A 13,958-nucleotide genomic window follows, 5' to 3' on the forward strand; every position below is an offset into this window, starting at 1 on the left:
AGCTGATCAGTCATACACGTGGTGCGGTGAAACTGGAGCCCCCTTTATATTTAACCTTTATTTAACTAGGCCTTAATCACAGTCACATCACAGTCAGACAGCTCAGACAACCACAACACAGTCAGACAGCTCAGACGACCACAACACAGTCAGACAGCTCAGACGACCACATCACAGTCAGACAGCTCAGACGACCACAACACAGTCAGACAGCTCAGACAACCACAACACAGTCAGACAGCTCAGACGACCACAACACAGTCAGACAGCTCAGACGACCACAACACAGTCAGACAGCTCAGACGACCACAACACAGTCAGACAGCTCAGACGACCACAACACAGTCAGACAGCTCAGACAACCACATCACAGTCAGACAGCTCAGACAACCACATCACAGTCAGACAGCTCAGACAACCACATTACAGTCATAGTCAGCACAATAGCAGCTGTCAGAACAGTCAGTCTTAGTAAGACAAGGCAAGTACCAGTGTAACTACAGGAATACTAAGCATATTATGTCAGGCTTATTTTAAAGGTTGGTCATTTTACATTTTTATAAGGGTTTGTCAGCACTCTGTTTATAATAAATGACATAAATTCACCCATAAGACATTCTGGAACAACACAGTATGAAGGATCGACCATAATACATTCTGGAACAACACAGTATGGGGATCGACCATAATACATTCTGGAACAACACAGTATGAGGATCGACCAAAAGACATTCTGGAACAACACAGTATGAGGATCGACCAAAAGACATTCTGGAACAACACAGTATGAGGATCGACCAAAAGACATTCTGGAACAACACAGTATGAGGATCGACCAAAAGACATTCTGGAACAACACAGTATGAGGATCGACCAAAATACATTCTGGAACAACACAGTATGAGGATCGACCAAAAGACATTCTGGAACAACACAGTATGAGGATCGACCAAAAGACATTCTGGAACAACACAGTATGAGGATCGACCAAAAGACATTCTGGAACAACACAGTATGAGGATCGACCAAAAGACATTCTGGAACAACACAGTATGAGGATCGACCAAAAGACATTCTGGAACAACACAGTATGAGGATCGACCAAAAGACATTCTGGAACAACACAGTATGAGGATCGACCAAAAGACATTCTGGAACAACACAGTATGAGGATCGATCATATGATGACTAACTTTGATCATCAGTCGGGGAGGAAGTACCCTCCCTCTGTGTTATAGAAGAAGAGTGTGTGTGTGTGTGTGTGTGTGTGTGTGTGTGTGTGTGTGTGTGTGTGTGTGTGTGTGTGTGTGTGTGTGTGTGTGTGTGTGTGTGTGTGTGTGTGTGTGTGCCTCAGTCACTGTCTTTAGTTATCAATTGTAAACATCAAACTCACTGTTGTGAAAGAGAAGATGACAACGAGGCTGAATGTATTAGGACCACATTTAACTCACAGAATGCACACAGCTTGACCTGTTGGAGCAGGTCAGACCCTGATGATCCAGTCACTGTTGGAGCAGGTCAGACCCTGATGATCCAGTCACTGTTGGAGCAGGTCAGACCCTGATGTTCCAGTCACTGTTGGAGCAGGTCAGACCCTGATGTTCCAGTCACTGTTGGAGCAGGTCAGACCCTGATGTTCCAGTCACTGTTGGAGCAGGTCAGACCCTGATGTTCCAGTCGCTGTTGGAGCAGGTCAGACCCTGATGTTCCAGTCGCTGTTGGAGCAGGTCAGACCCTGATGTTCCAGTCGCTGTTGGAGCAGGTCAGACCCTGATGTTCCAGTCGCTGTTGGAGCAGGTCAGACCCTGATGTTCCAGTCACTGTTGGAGCAGGTCAGACCCTGATGTTCCAGTCGCTGTTGGAGCAGGTCAGACCCTGATGTTCCAGTCACTGTTGGAGCAGGTCAGACCCTGATGTTCCAGTCACTGTTGGAGCAGGTCAGACCCTGATGATCCAGTCACTGTTGGAGCAGGTCAGACCCTGATGATCCAGTCACTGTTGGAGCAGGTCAGACCCTGATGTTGCAGTCACTGTTGGAGCAGGTCAGACCCTGATGGAACAGTCACTGATGGAGCAGGTCAGACCCTGATGAAACAGTCACTGTTGGAGCAGGTCAGACCCTGATGTTCCAGTCACTGTTGGAGCAGGTCAGACCCTGATGGAACAGTCACTGATGGAGCAGGTCAGACCCTGATGTTCCAGTCACTGTTGGAGCAGGTCAGACCCTGATGATCCAGTCACTGTTGGAGCAGGTCAGACCCTGATGAAACAGTCTCTGATGGAGCAGGTCAGACCCTGATGATCCAGTCACTGTTGGAGCAGGTCAGACCCTGATGATCCAGTCACTGTTGGAGCAGGTCAGACCCTGATGATCCAGTCACTGTTGGAGCAGGTCAGACCCTGATGAAACAGTCACTGATGGAGCAGGTCAGACCCTGATGATCCAGTCACTGTTGGAGCAGGTCAGACCCTGATGATCCAGTCACTGATGGAGCAGGTCAGACCCTGATGGAACAGTCACTGATGGAGCAGGTCAGACCCTGATGGAACAGTCACTGTTGGAGCAGGTCAGACCCTGATGATCCAGTCACTGTTGGAGCAGGTCAGACCCTGATGGAACAGTCACTGATGGAGCAGGTCAGACCCTGATGAAACAGTCACTGATGGAGCAGGTCAGACCCTGATGATCCAGTCACTGTTGGAGCAGGTCAGACCCTGATGGAACAGTCACAGCGGTTGTGTTCCCAGTAAACAGCGAGGGCTCGATTCAATCAGATCACCTTCAGACAAACATCTACAATAGCGGTTGTTTTACGGGACATTGCCATTGGCTGCACTGGGTCGCGTTAAGAGAAATCCCATGCGACTTTGTTTATAAGTTTGAACACTGTAATCTACACCTCGATTAGGCTGATAGAAATCCTCATTATTTTCCTTAAATGATTTTCAATTTTGAGCGTCATTATTTCTATAGGCTAGTCCTATAGCCTGCACGATCTCTTTCAGAACTTCTAACACAAGTGGTAAGGAAGGGTGTGGCACCTGACAATGACTACAAGAGTAACTGCTGACCGATTTGACAGATCCCACGCAGATACACCTCAAGACAAACAACAAAGACAACATGTCAATTGCAAAAATGGTGCATCACATGGAAATAATCTATTACATTCATAGTCTATTTGTTTTAGTAATTCATTATTTTGAATTAAAAATGGACAATCCAGAGGAATCATACTGGTGTGAAGGGCATTGAACCCATATTGAAACACATTGAACCCATACTGAAGGATATTGAACCCATACTGAAGGACATTGAACCCATACTGAAGGATATTGAACCCATACTGAAGGGCATTGAACCCATACTGAAGGACATTGAACCCATACTGAAGGATATTGAACCCATACTGAAGGGCATTGAACCCATACTGAAGGACATTGAACCCATACTGAAGGACATTGAACCCATACTGAAGGACATTGAACCCATAATGAAGGACATTGAACCCATACTGAAGGACATTGAACCCATACTGAAGGACATTGAACCCATACTGAAGGACATTGAACCCATACTGAAGGACATTGAACCCATACTGAAGGACATTGAACCCATACTGAAGTACATTGAACCCATACTGAAGGGCATTGAACCCATACTGAAGGACATTGAACCCATACTGAAGGACATTGAACCCATACTGAAGGACATTGAACCCATACTGAAGGGCATTGAACCCATATTGAAGGACATTGAACCCATACTGAAGGATATTGAACCCATACTGAAGGACATTGAACCCATACTGAAGGACATTGAACCCATACTGAAGGATATTGAACCCATACTGAAGGACATTGAACCCATACTGAAGGATATTGAACCCATACTGAAGGACATTGAACCCATACTGAAGGGCATTGAACCCATACTGAAGGACATTGAATCCATACTGTATGATAAAATTAGCACAAATACTTATTTAATTTCAAGCCTGAAGATTTGACAGTATTTCTGGTTCTTTGTACTGTGAGTTCATATACCAATTCTAAGAGGATCTGGTTTCAAAATGAACATGATATCTGTAGGCTATTTGTAAAACACATTATATTGTCTATAATTTATTCTGTAATTGTCGTCAATGAGAAGTCCAATAAGAGTAAATGAGTAAAATAATGATAATGATATCTTACTGAATAATAATATGACTACAATAACAATCCCCATTTATATAGGTAGGTTTAATACATATAAATGGTATGTAGTTTAATTAATAAACATACCCGTTGATGTGGATGTAATATGTCTTCTATGTTCTGTCTTCTGTATTCTGTGTTCTATGTCTTCTGTATTCTGTGTTCTATATCTTCTGTGTTCTATGTTCTATGTTCTATATATTCTGTCTTCTGTGTTCTATGTCTTCTGTGTTCTATGTTCTATGTATTCTGTGTGTTCTATGTTCTATGTGCTATGTATTCTGTCTTCTGTGTTTTACATTCTATGTCTTCTGTGTTCTATGTTCTATGTATTTATGTGTCATCTATGTTCTATGTTCTGTGTTCTATGTCTTCTATGTTCTATGTATTCTCTCTTCTGTGTTCTATGTCTTCTGTGTTCTATGTTCTATGTATTCTGTCTTCTGTGTTCTATGTCTTCTGTGTTCTATGTTCTATGTATTATGTGTGTTCTATGTTCTATGTGCTATGTATTCTGTCTTCTGTGTTTTACATTCTATGTCTTCTGTGTTCTATGTTCTATGTATTTATGTGTCATCTATGTTCTATGTTCTGTGTTCTATGTCTTCTATGTTCTATGTATTCTCTCTTCTGTGTTCTATGTCTTCTGTGTTCTATGTTCTATGTTCTATGTATTCTGTGTGTTTTATGTTCTATGTCTTCTACGTTCAATGTTCTATGTATTCTGTCTTCTGTGTTTTATGTTCTATGTCTTCTGTGTTCTATGTTCTATGAATTATATGTGTTCTATGTTCTATGTTCTATGAATTATATGTGTTCTATGTTCTATGAATTCGATGTGTTCTATGTTCTATGTTTTCTATGTTTTATGTTCTATGTATTCTATGTCTTCTATGTTCTATGTCTTCTATGTTCTATGTATTCTATGTGTTCTATGTTCTATATCGTCTACATTCTGTGTATTGTATGTTCTATGTATTCTATGTTCTATGTATTCTTTGTGTTCTGTGTTCTATGTTCTATATCTTCTATGTTCTGTGTTCTATGTAGTCTATGTTCTATGTTCTATGTCTTCTATGTTCTATGTCTTCTACGCTCTATGTATTGTATGTTCCATGTATTCTATGTTCTATGTATTCTATGTTCTATCCATTCTATGTGTTCTGTATTCCATGTTCTATATCTTCTATGTTCTATGTCTTCTATGTCTTCTATGTTCTTTGTTCTACGTCTTCTATGTTCTATGTTCTATGTATTATATGTCTTCTATGTTCTATGTTATATGTATTCTATGTTCTGTCTTCTCTGTTCTATGTATTCTATGTTCTATTTCTTCAATGTTCTATGTATTCTCTGTTTTATGTATTCTACGTCTTCTATGTTCTATGTCTTCTATGTTCTATGTTCTATGTATTCTATGTCTTCTATGTTCTATGTTCTATGTATTCTATGTTCTATGTTCTATGTCTTCTATGTTCTATGTCTTCTATGTTCTATTGTCTTCTATGTTCTATGTCTTCTATGTTCTATTGTCTTCTATGTTCTATGTCTTCTATGTTCTATGTATTCTATGTTCTACGTCTTCTATGTTTTATGTCTTCTATGTTCTATTGTCTTACATGTTCTATGTTCTATGTCTTCTATGTTCTATGTCTTCTATGTTTTATGTATTCTATGTCTTCTATGTTCTATGTCTTCTATGTTCTAGTGTCTTCTATGTTCTATGTGTTCTATGTTCTATGTTCACATAAGAGGCCTGAGTGGTCGTCCTGTCCTGTCCTGTTGTGTGGCTGTGCCTGGTCAGGAGGCAGCTTGGTGGTCTGCGTAATAGAGGGGGTTAAATATCAAAGGTCAGGTGTCACGAGGAGAGTGTTTATATTTGCCTGCTGAGACTAGGTGCAACAACCCTGGGAGAAGTTAGGTATAACACTGTGAACCTACAGAGTGAGAGGCCCTTTACACACAGCTAGTTTAAAACTTAAAAAGAAGGAAACATTGATGAATAGAGTAGTTGAATAGATAACAAAATTATAGATGTTTCTATACAAGGGAAGCTAAGACTATGTACAGCGTTGGAGAAGAAACACCACAGAATTAAACAGAACTCCAGTATTATACTGTATCGCAATGAGAACACGTCGATGGGGTGTTGAAAAGGCTAGATAACTCAATTGTAAATATTTCTATGCAAGGCAAAAAAAATATACAAAATTGAGTGAGAGAAGATTGTCAGAATACACTATATTTAGAAGAGACATACATATACATCAGGTGATAACTAGCATTGGTAATAGTTTACCCAAACTTCTGGACAAAGGCTTCTCCACTCAAAATTGTTTGACTCAAAATTGTGGCTTTAAACTAATGTAGATACATACACAGTTGTCTTTAAAGCTGTTGAATGGATAACATCTCTATCATATAATAATAATAATAATAATAATAATAATAATAATAATAATAAAGAAAATATTTGTTTTACTTCCCAAAGTGTTTCTTGATTTCTGAAATAAAGTAATAATTCCTACATTAATGTAAATCATTTTTTAATTTTTAGTCTTTATAAAGTACCACAATAATTTGTTATTTGCTAGTTTCTTCTTATATTAAATCCAATAATGTATTAGTTTATTTCAGTAGAAATGTCGACTAGATCTAAATATTTAAAATAAGAATATTAATTCACTTCGAATGTTTTGTTGCTATATATATATATATATATATATATATATATATATATATATATATATATATATATATATATATATATATATATATATATATATATATATATATATATATATAAAAAAATCTTCCTTGGAAAAAGCGAGTCATCGCAACAGGATATAATATGCAAATGTGAGGGGTCAGATGGCTCGAGCTGAGGGCCTGACCTCTGATCTCTGATGACCGCTCATTCTTGTCTCCTAATGTCCCGTGCTTGTAAAGAGGCCCTACGACAGAATGCCCTTCAAAAGCATCGTGCTGAAAACAAACCGGTCATTGAGGATGGAAATTTTAAATGTTGAGAAGAAGATTTTGTAAAGCCAGAATGTTTAAGGCTGTACTTTACTCGTGACCTGTTGGCGGTAAACTAGTATAACCCAAGTCGCATATATTTAGACGTTCACGTTATTAGTCAGACTTGTATGAAATATAATAGTTGATCATTATTGAAGTTGACTACAAAGTATAACAAACAAGGTGCTGGTAATAAAAAAAATACAAAAAACGTATATTTTCTTCCTAAAGTTATTCTACTGGCCAACTACCGATAGGCTATAGTGTTATATTTGTTTTATATTAGTTGTCATTATAACCTAATTGTATAGGCGTCATGATGCACACACGTTTACGACAGTCACATACCTGAGTGTGAAGGTTAAATGTGTAATGTATAATATGACATGTATAATAAGCTCCAAAAGGAAGAAGTGTACATATTTTTGTTCTAATTGTTGCTGTCTTACTACACGTGAATCAATAATTCAATCAAATGTTGTGATTAAACTAAAAACCGCGCGCGCCTGAGGATATTAAATAATTATGACGTTGAGATAGAAGAGTCTTTCTTTCCTCTCCTATAAATGACGACTCCTGTCCGTATTTTACATTATAATTTTTAGTCATTTAGCAGACGCTCTTATCCAGAGCGACTTAGAGTCGTGAAATGCATACATTTCATTTTTGTTTTGTACTCGTCCCCCGTGGGAATCGAACCCACAACCCTGGCGTTGCAAACACCATGCTCTACTAACTGAGCCACAGGGAAGACGATGTGTGTATCTGTGTGTATCTGTTGCGTTTCAAGTGCCGGGTTTTTCTGTATTATATTATTCCCAATCACATACCGTTGATGTATATTAAAATCAGCGTTAATATGACACGAAAGGGTCAACAACAAAATACCACAATTATGGACATTTCTGAATCTTTCATGTTTTCAATCTGACTGACCGTAAATGACCAATGAAAGTATTTCTGCGACTAACAACTAATTACTCTGTATTCCATGTATTGCCTTCCCTGCCTTAGCAAATCACATTTTACTTTTAAATATCGGAAGTAAATTCATTTGTAATGTGTGTATTGTCAATAAATAAATACATGCAACGTGTAAAGTTATTATTAATACTTTGTATTACAGAAACTTCAGTGAAAAACTATAATTCATGAACTATACCATGTTCGAAAATAAAAAACGGTCATAAAAATATCAGAGTGTAAGATAGTCTGAAACGCAGATAGTTAGCCTGTAGTCCAAGCAACAAGAGTCTATACATCTCCTCCTGGAGAACAAGGGATGTGAATGGAGGTGGCATGTGGCTTGGCTACGCGCTGCGGTCAAAACTTGAGTTCTGTTGATCTCTCCTAAAGATGAGTAAAACATCTTCTTGCTGTGCCCTTTTTATTAAAACAGCTTTCACGCATAACATAACACGAACAATGAGACCGCGTGTCAAAGTTTGGACAGAGAGAAAGAGAAGAAGAAGAAGAATGGGGGAGGATGATGCGTTTCCTTTCACTATCTAGAAACTAATAAATTGTCAGCAAGTCGTTTGTTAATGTCTAACTATCTGAAATGGTAGATCTGTATGCCGAGGTGTAGACTACAATATATATATACATTAAATAAAGATGGGTGAAGGAGGAGGCCCACGTGTATCCTGTTGAAAATAGAGGTTATTTGCGTTTTTAATATATATTTTTTTCAGTAATAAATAAAGACAATTGAAGACTTTCACTAACCGGCTGTAGGCATACCAGTTGTTAGATATAATTAGTAGTGGATGTATACCCTAACATGTCTGGTTGATTAACGCAATGTAAATCCTAGGCCTGATAATAATAATAATAATAATAATATTAATAATAGCAATAAATGCATAATAACAGGCATCGTAATGATAATATTATTATAATGAATTACAATTATAATGGTAATAATAACATTAAGAATATGAATCAAATATTCATCGTCTATTTTAGGACTACAATTTGCATAAATCCTAAAGTAGCATGAATGCATATTATTTCATGGTTCAAGCTAGGATTCGTTGGACACACACTTTAAGAGAAGCCTGTTTGTGATTGAATGGAAATAACTGTGGACAATTAAAGTTCAACCAAGCCATTCGAATGATTCGCTCATTTTCATTGGTATACAATTTACCAACGACTTTAAATTGAAACAAATATATTTTAAATATCAACTTGGTTTCTTCACACACTTTAGGATACAGCACATATTTCTGCATAGCCCACAGAGGGCTGAGTGTGTGTCTCCCGGCCAGCCAGCCAGTCAGTCAGCACCGCCTGTAGAAAGAATCCCGGCCTATCTCTCTCTCTCTGTCTCTCTCTCTCTCACTCTCACTCTCTCTCTCTCTCTCTCTCTCTCTCTCTCTCTCTCTCTCTCTCTCTCTCTCTCTCTCTCTCTCTCTCTCTCTCTCTCTCTGTCTAGTGAAGCTTTCCTTTATTTAAGAGCTGCTCATTAAAATGTTTAGTCCACGAATCCAATGACAGCAACAACCCAGGCTGGTAACAAAGGAATGTGGGCCACTTACCTAACGCCTTCTGAAACAGGGAACAATGCATGTAGGGCGCTGGGTAATGGACTCACATCGCGCCTAGCTATAGCAGCGTAGGGACAGATGAAATGCAAAGCGCCAACTGATTGCCAGTAACGGTATAGATTAGCATGGGCTCTGCAGCACAATGATTCTAATCAATACTAGCCTACTGAGCATATGGCAGGACAGATCAGGACCAACATGAAAGAAGAAAATAAGAAAAAATGTCGCAATCTCAACCCGGAATGATTTATACTTTATCTTTGCGTTTTGGTTAAGAAACGACCATACTCAGAGGGACTGGAACGTGATATTTCATTAGCTATAGGCCACCGTATCTTTCTGGAGTTTACATGTTAAGGTTCATTTATGAGGGGGATTGGATTTTAATTTGTGGCCGATGATATTTGCACCTATCTTGTTTTCTGACAGATTTTTTTTTTTTGTGTGTCTCTGCATAGGCATCTAATATTAGCCTACTTTATAGGCTAATCGTAATCATTATTCATGTATTTGGAAACGTATGACTTTACAGATTGCAAAAAAAATATATAATAATGTAATCTTTCGCTTCTTAAATTGATATAGACTCAGACTACAAATTAGAAGAAAAAGTCTCGTTTTCACAGACAATGTTACAAGACATGTCAATTAGTTCAGCACTGTGATTTGTATATTAGCTATACATTACTCTACAGAGTAGTCAGCACACAACCCATGTTTTGTCTCCATACATTGGGGGGAAATGTAGGCTACTCGGCCCTATAAAATAGACCTCAGAACCACATATAGAATAGCTTAGAAACCATGTTGATTCGGGCCTCATTTTAGAATAGCCTACATTGATTTGTTGACTACTATAAACAATGTCCAGCAGCAAGTATTTTGACGCATAGTCTAGGTTGGAGTCCCCTCAACATGGAAATAATACAAATACGCCTGTCAAAAGATGTGAAAGCAAAGCGAGCCTAAACGTTTGTTGATCATTCAATCATAATATCCGCGGAAGGTAATTGTGTCGGTGCAGTGCCAAACGCATTGTCCAAACGACCAAACAAAGGGGGGGGGGGGGGGGGAAGCCCCACAGGTACAACACTGTTGTTCCCCCCAATTTGCGGTCTCGTCTGCTGTTAGCTGAAAGTTTTAGAATAGACCCGTGCTTGAAGGGACCCCCTGCTCCTCCTTTGACAGCTGATCAAAAGAAAGAAAAGAAAAATAGGACACGCTTTTCAGACTTCTGTCCTTCTTCCTTTAATTACAGTGTCTTCAAACCGAAAGCAACATCTGCTGCGTGATTTCCAAACGAAAATAGCCATCTTCCCAAACTAAAAGCAACCGCGGCTTCCGAGAAATCTGTCACTTTTAAAGCTCTTCTGTTCAAACCAAATGTGACCAATGCTGTTTCTTTGTGCCATCTCTCAGTGCTCTCAAAATACGTTTTTGTGTCACCCAATTATAGTGGGGAAGTTCGACATCATACTGAGTGTTTAACTTGCCTGCCTGCCTGCCTTGAAAGACCAAAGAGACAAAGATGTGGAGAATGTATACGGGTAAACTTGAATAGGCCTGGGTAAGATGGAGAAGAGAGAATGTATACCTGGGTAAGATGGAGAAGAGAGAATGTATACCTGGGTAAGATGGAGAAGAGAGAATGTATACCTGGGTAAGATGGAGAAGAGAGAATGTATACCTGGGTAAGATGGAGAAGAGAGAATGTATACCTGGGTAAGATGGAGAAGAGAGAATGTATACCTGGGTAAGATGGAGAAGAGAGAATGTATACCTGGGTAAGATGGAGAAGAGAGAATGTATACCTGGGTAAGATGGAGAAGAGAGAATGTATACCTGGGTAAGATGGAGAAGAGAGAATGTATACGAGGTGATATGGCAAACTATCACATGATAGACTGTATGTGTTTCAAGTTTCAAGTTGTATTTGTGTGTGTGTGAGTGTGTGTGTGCTTGTGTGTGTGTGTTTGTGTGTGAGTGTGTGAGTGTGTGTGTGTGCGTGAGTGCGTGTGTTTGTGTGAGAGTGGAGAAAAACAGAGCGAGAGAGAGAGAGAGAGAGTAATGTTTACTTTAAAATATATATATATTCACATATGTTTATTATCTATTTCACTTGCTTTGGCAACGTTAACATATGTTTCCCATGCCAATAAAACCCTTAATTGAATTGAATTGAGAGAGTTTGTTCTAACTCACCTTGGAAATGTGATGAAAAGTGAACAGAAGGTTATCTGCACTTTGTTTTAGCAAGTGGTGTAAAGTACTTAAAGTACAAATACTTTTAAGTACTACTTAAGTAGTTTTTGGGGGTATCTGTACTTTACTGTACTATTTATATTTTTGACTACTTTTACTTTTACTCCACTACATTCCTAAATAAAATAATTTATTTTTTACTACTTACAAGTACTCTTTACATTTAGAATGTAAAGACATTCTAAATACAAGACAGAATTATGGCACCTATCAATATAATGCTTTGTCATCCCTGCCTCTGATCTGGCGGACTCACAAAACACAACAACTGTGTTTGTAAATTATGTCTGAGTGTTGGAGTGTGCCCCTGTCTGTCTGTAATTAAAATGAATATATGAAAATAGTGGCTTCTAGTTTGCTTAATATAAGGAATTTGATGCAAAGCATTTACTATTACTTTGTACTTTTACTTTGTATCACTATTTAGTAATTTTCTTCTACTACTGTACTTAAGTACACATAAAACCAGATACTTTTAGACTTTTACTCAAGTAGTATTTTACTGGGTAACTTTCATTTTTACTTGAGTTATTTTCTGTTAAGGTATCTTTACTTTTACTCAAGTAGTATTTTACTGGGTAACTTTCACTTTTACTTGAGTTATTTTCTGTTAAGGTATCTTTACTTTTACTCAAGTAATATTTTACTGGGTAACTTTCATTTTTACTTGAGTTATTTTCTGTTAAGGTATCTTTACTTTTACTCAAGTATTACAGTTGAGTACTTTTTACACCACTGGTCTTAGAATGTTACTCTTTATTACATCATAACATGACCACTACTGTTACAGCTCATAATTCTATGTTGTATTTCTCTATATCTTTTGTCAAATTACCAAAGCAGTAGAAATGTGTACATTATGACTATAGCTCTATAAAGTTATGACTTTCTTAACATAAACTAACTTAAGCCCACTGTAGGCTAGAACTGGTTTATTATTACAACATAAACCATAACATGAATAATTAAAGTGCAATTTATGAATCTAATTATGCACCCACTGGTCATCCTGAGTAGCTGATTCTAAATTATGTTTGTTATTGTAGGCCTATATGCAAAATGATTTCAAATATATGTATACATGGACCAATGTTGACCATATGTGTGACGATCGTCACAATGAGTAGACCAAGGTGCAGCGTGGAAAGTGCTCATATTTATATTTATTGTAACTCAGAACACTCAAACAAAATAACAAACAAAGAAAAAAAAACGAACGTCACGTTCTGCAGGCTTTATTGAGCTGTACAAAAACAAGATCCCACACTGAAGGAGGGAAAAAGGGCTGCCTAAGTATGATTCCCAATCAGAGACAACGATAGACAGCTGCCTCTGATTGGAAACCATACTAGGCCAATCAAAGAAGAAGAAAAAAAACATAGAAATATGACACATAGAATGCCCACCCCATGTCACACCCTGACCTAACCAAACAGAGAAAAACGGCTCTCTCAGGTCAGGGCGTGACAATATGCCTATTTAGCCAATGTTATCAGCAAAGTCTCTCACTGTTCATGAGTGAAACTGAGAGGAGTTTTTTTTTACATTTAACAAGGCATGTCAGTGTTCAATGACGGCCTAGGAACAGTGGGTTAACTGCCTTGTTCAGGGGCAGAACGACAGATTTTTACCTTGTCAGCTCAGGGATTCGATTTTGCAACCTTTCGGTTACTAGTCCAATGCTCTAATCAATAGGCTACCTGCCGCCCCAGTTACAGAAAGGAGTTACAGAGAGCAGTTACAGAGAGGAGTTACAGAGAGGAGTTACAGAGAGGAGTTACAGAGAGGATTTACAGAGAGGAAGGAGTTACAGAGAGGAGTTACAGAGAGGATTTACAGAGAGGATTTACAGAGAGGATTTACAGAGAGGAAGGAGTTACAGAGAGGAGTTACAGAGAGGAGTTACAGAGAGGATTTACAGAG

This window comes from Salmo salar, chromosome 01, assembly GCF_965601325.2.
Source record: "Salmo salar chromosome 01, fSalSal1, whole genome shotgun sequence".
In the NCBI taxonomy this organism is placed as follows: domain Eukaryota; kingdom Metazoa; phylum Chordata; class Actinopteri; order Salmoniformes; family Salmonidae; genus Salmo; species Salmo salar.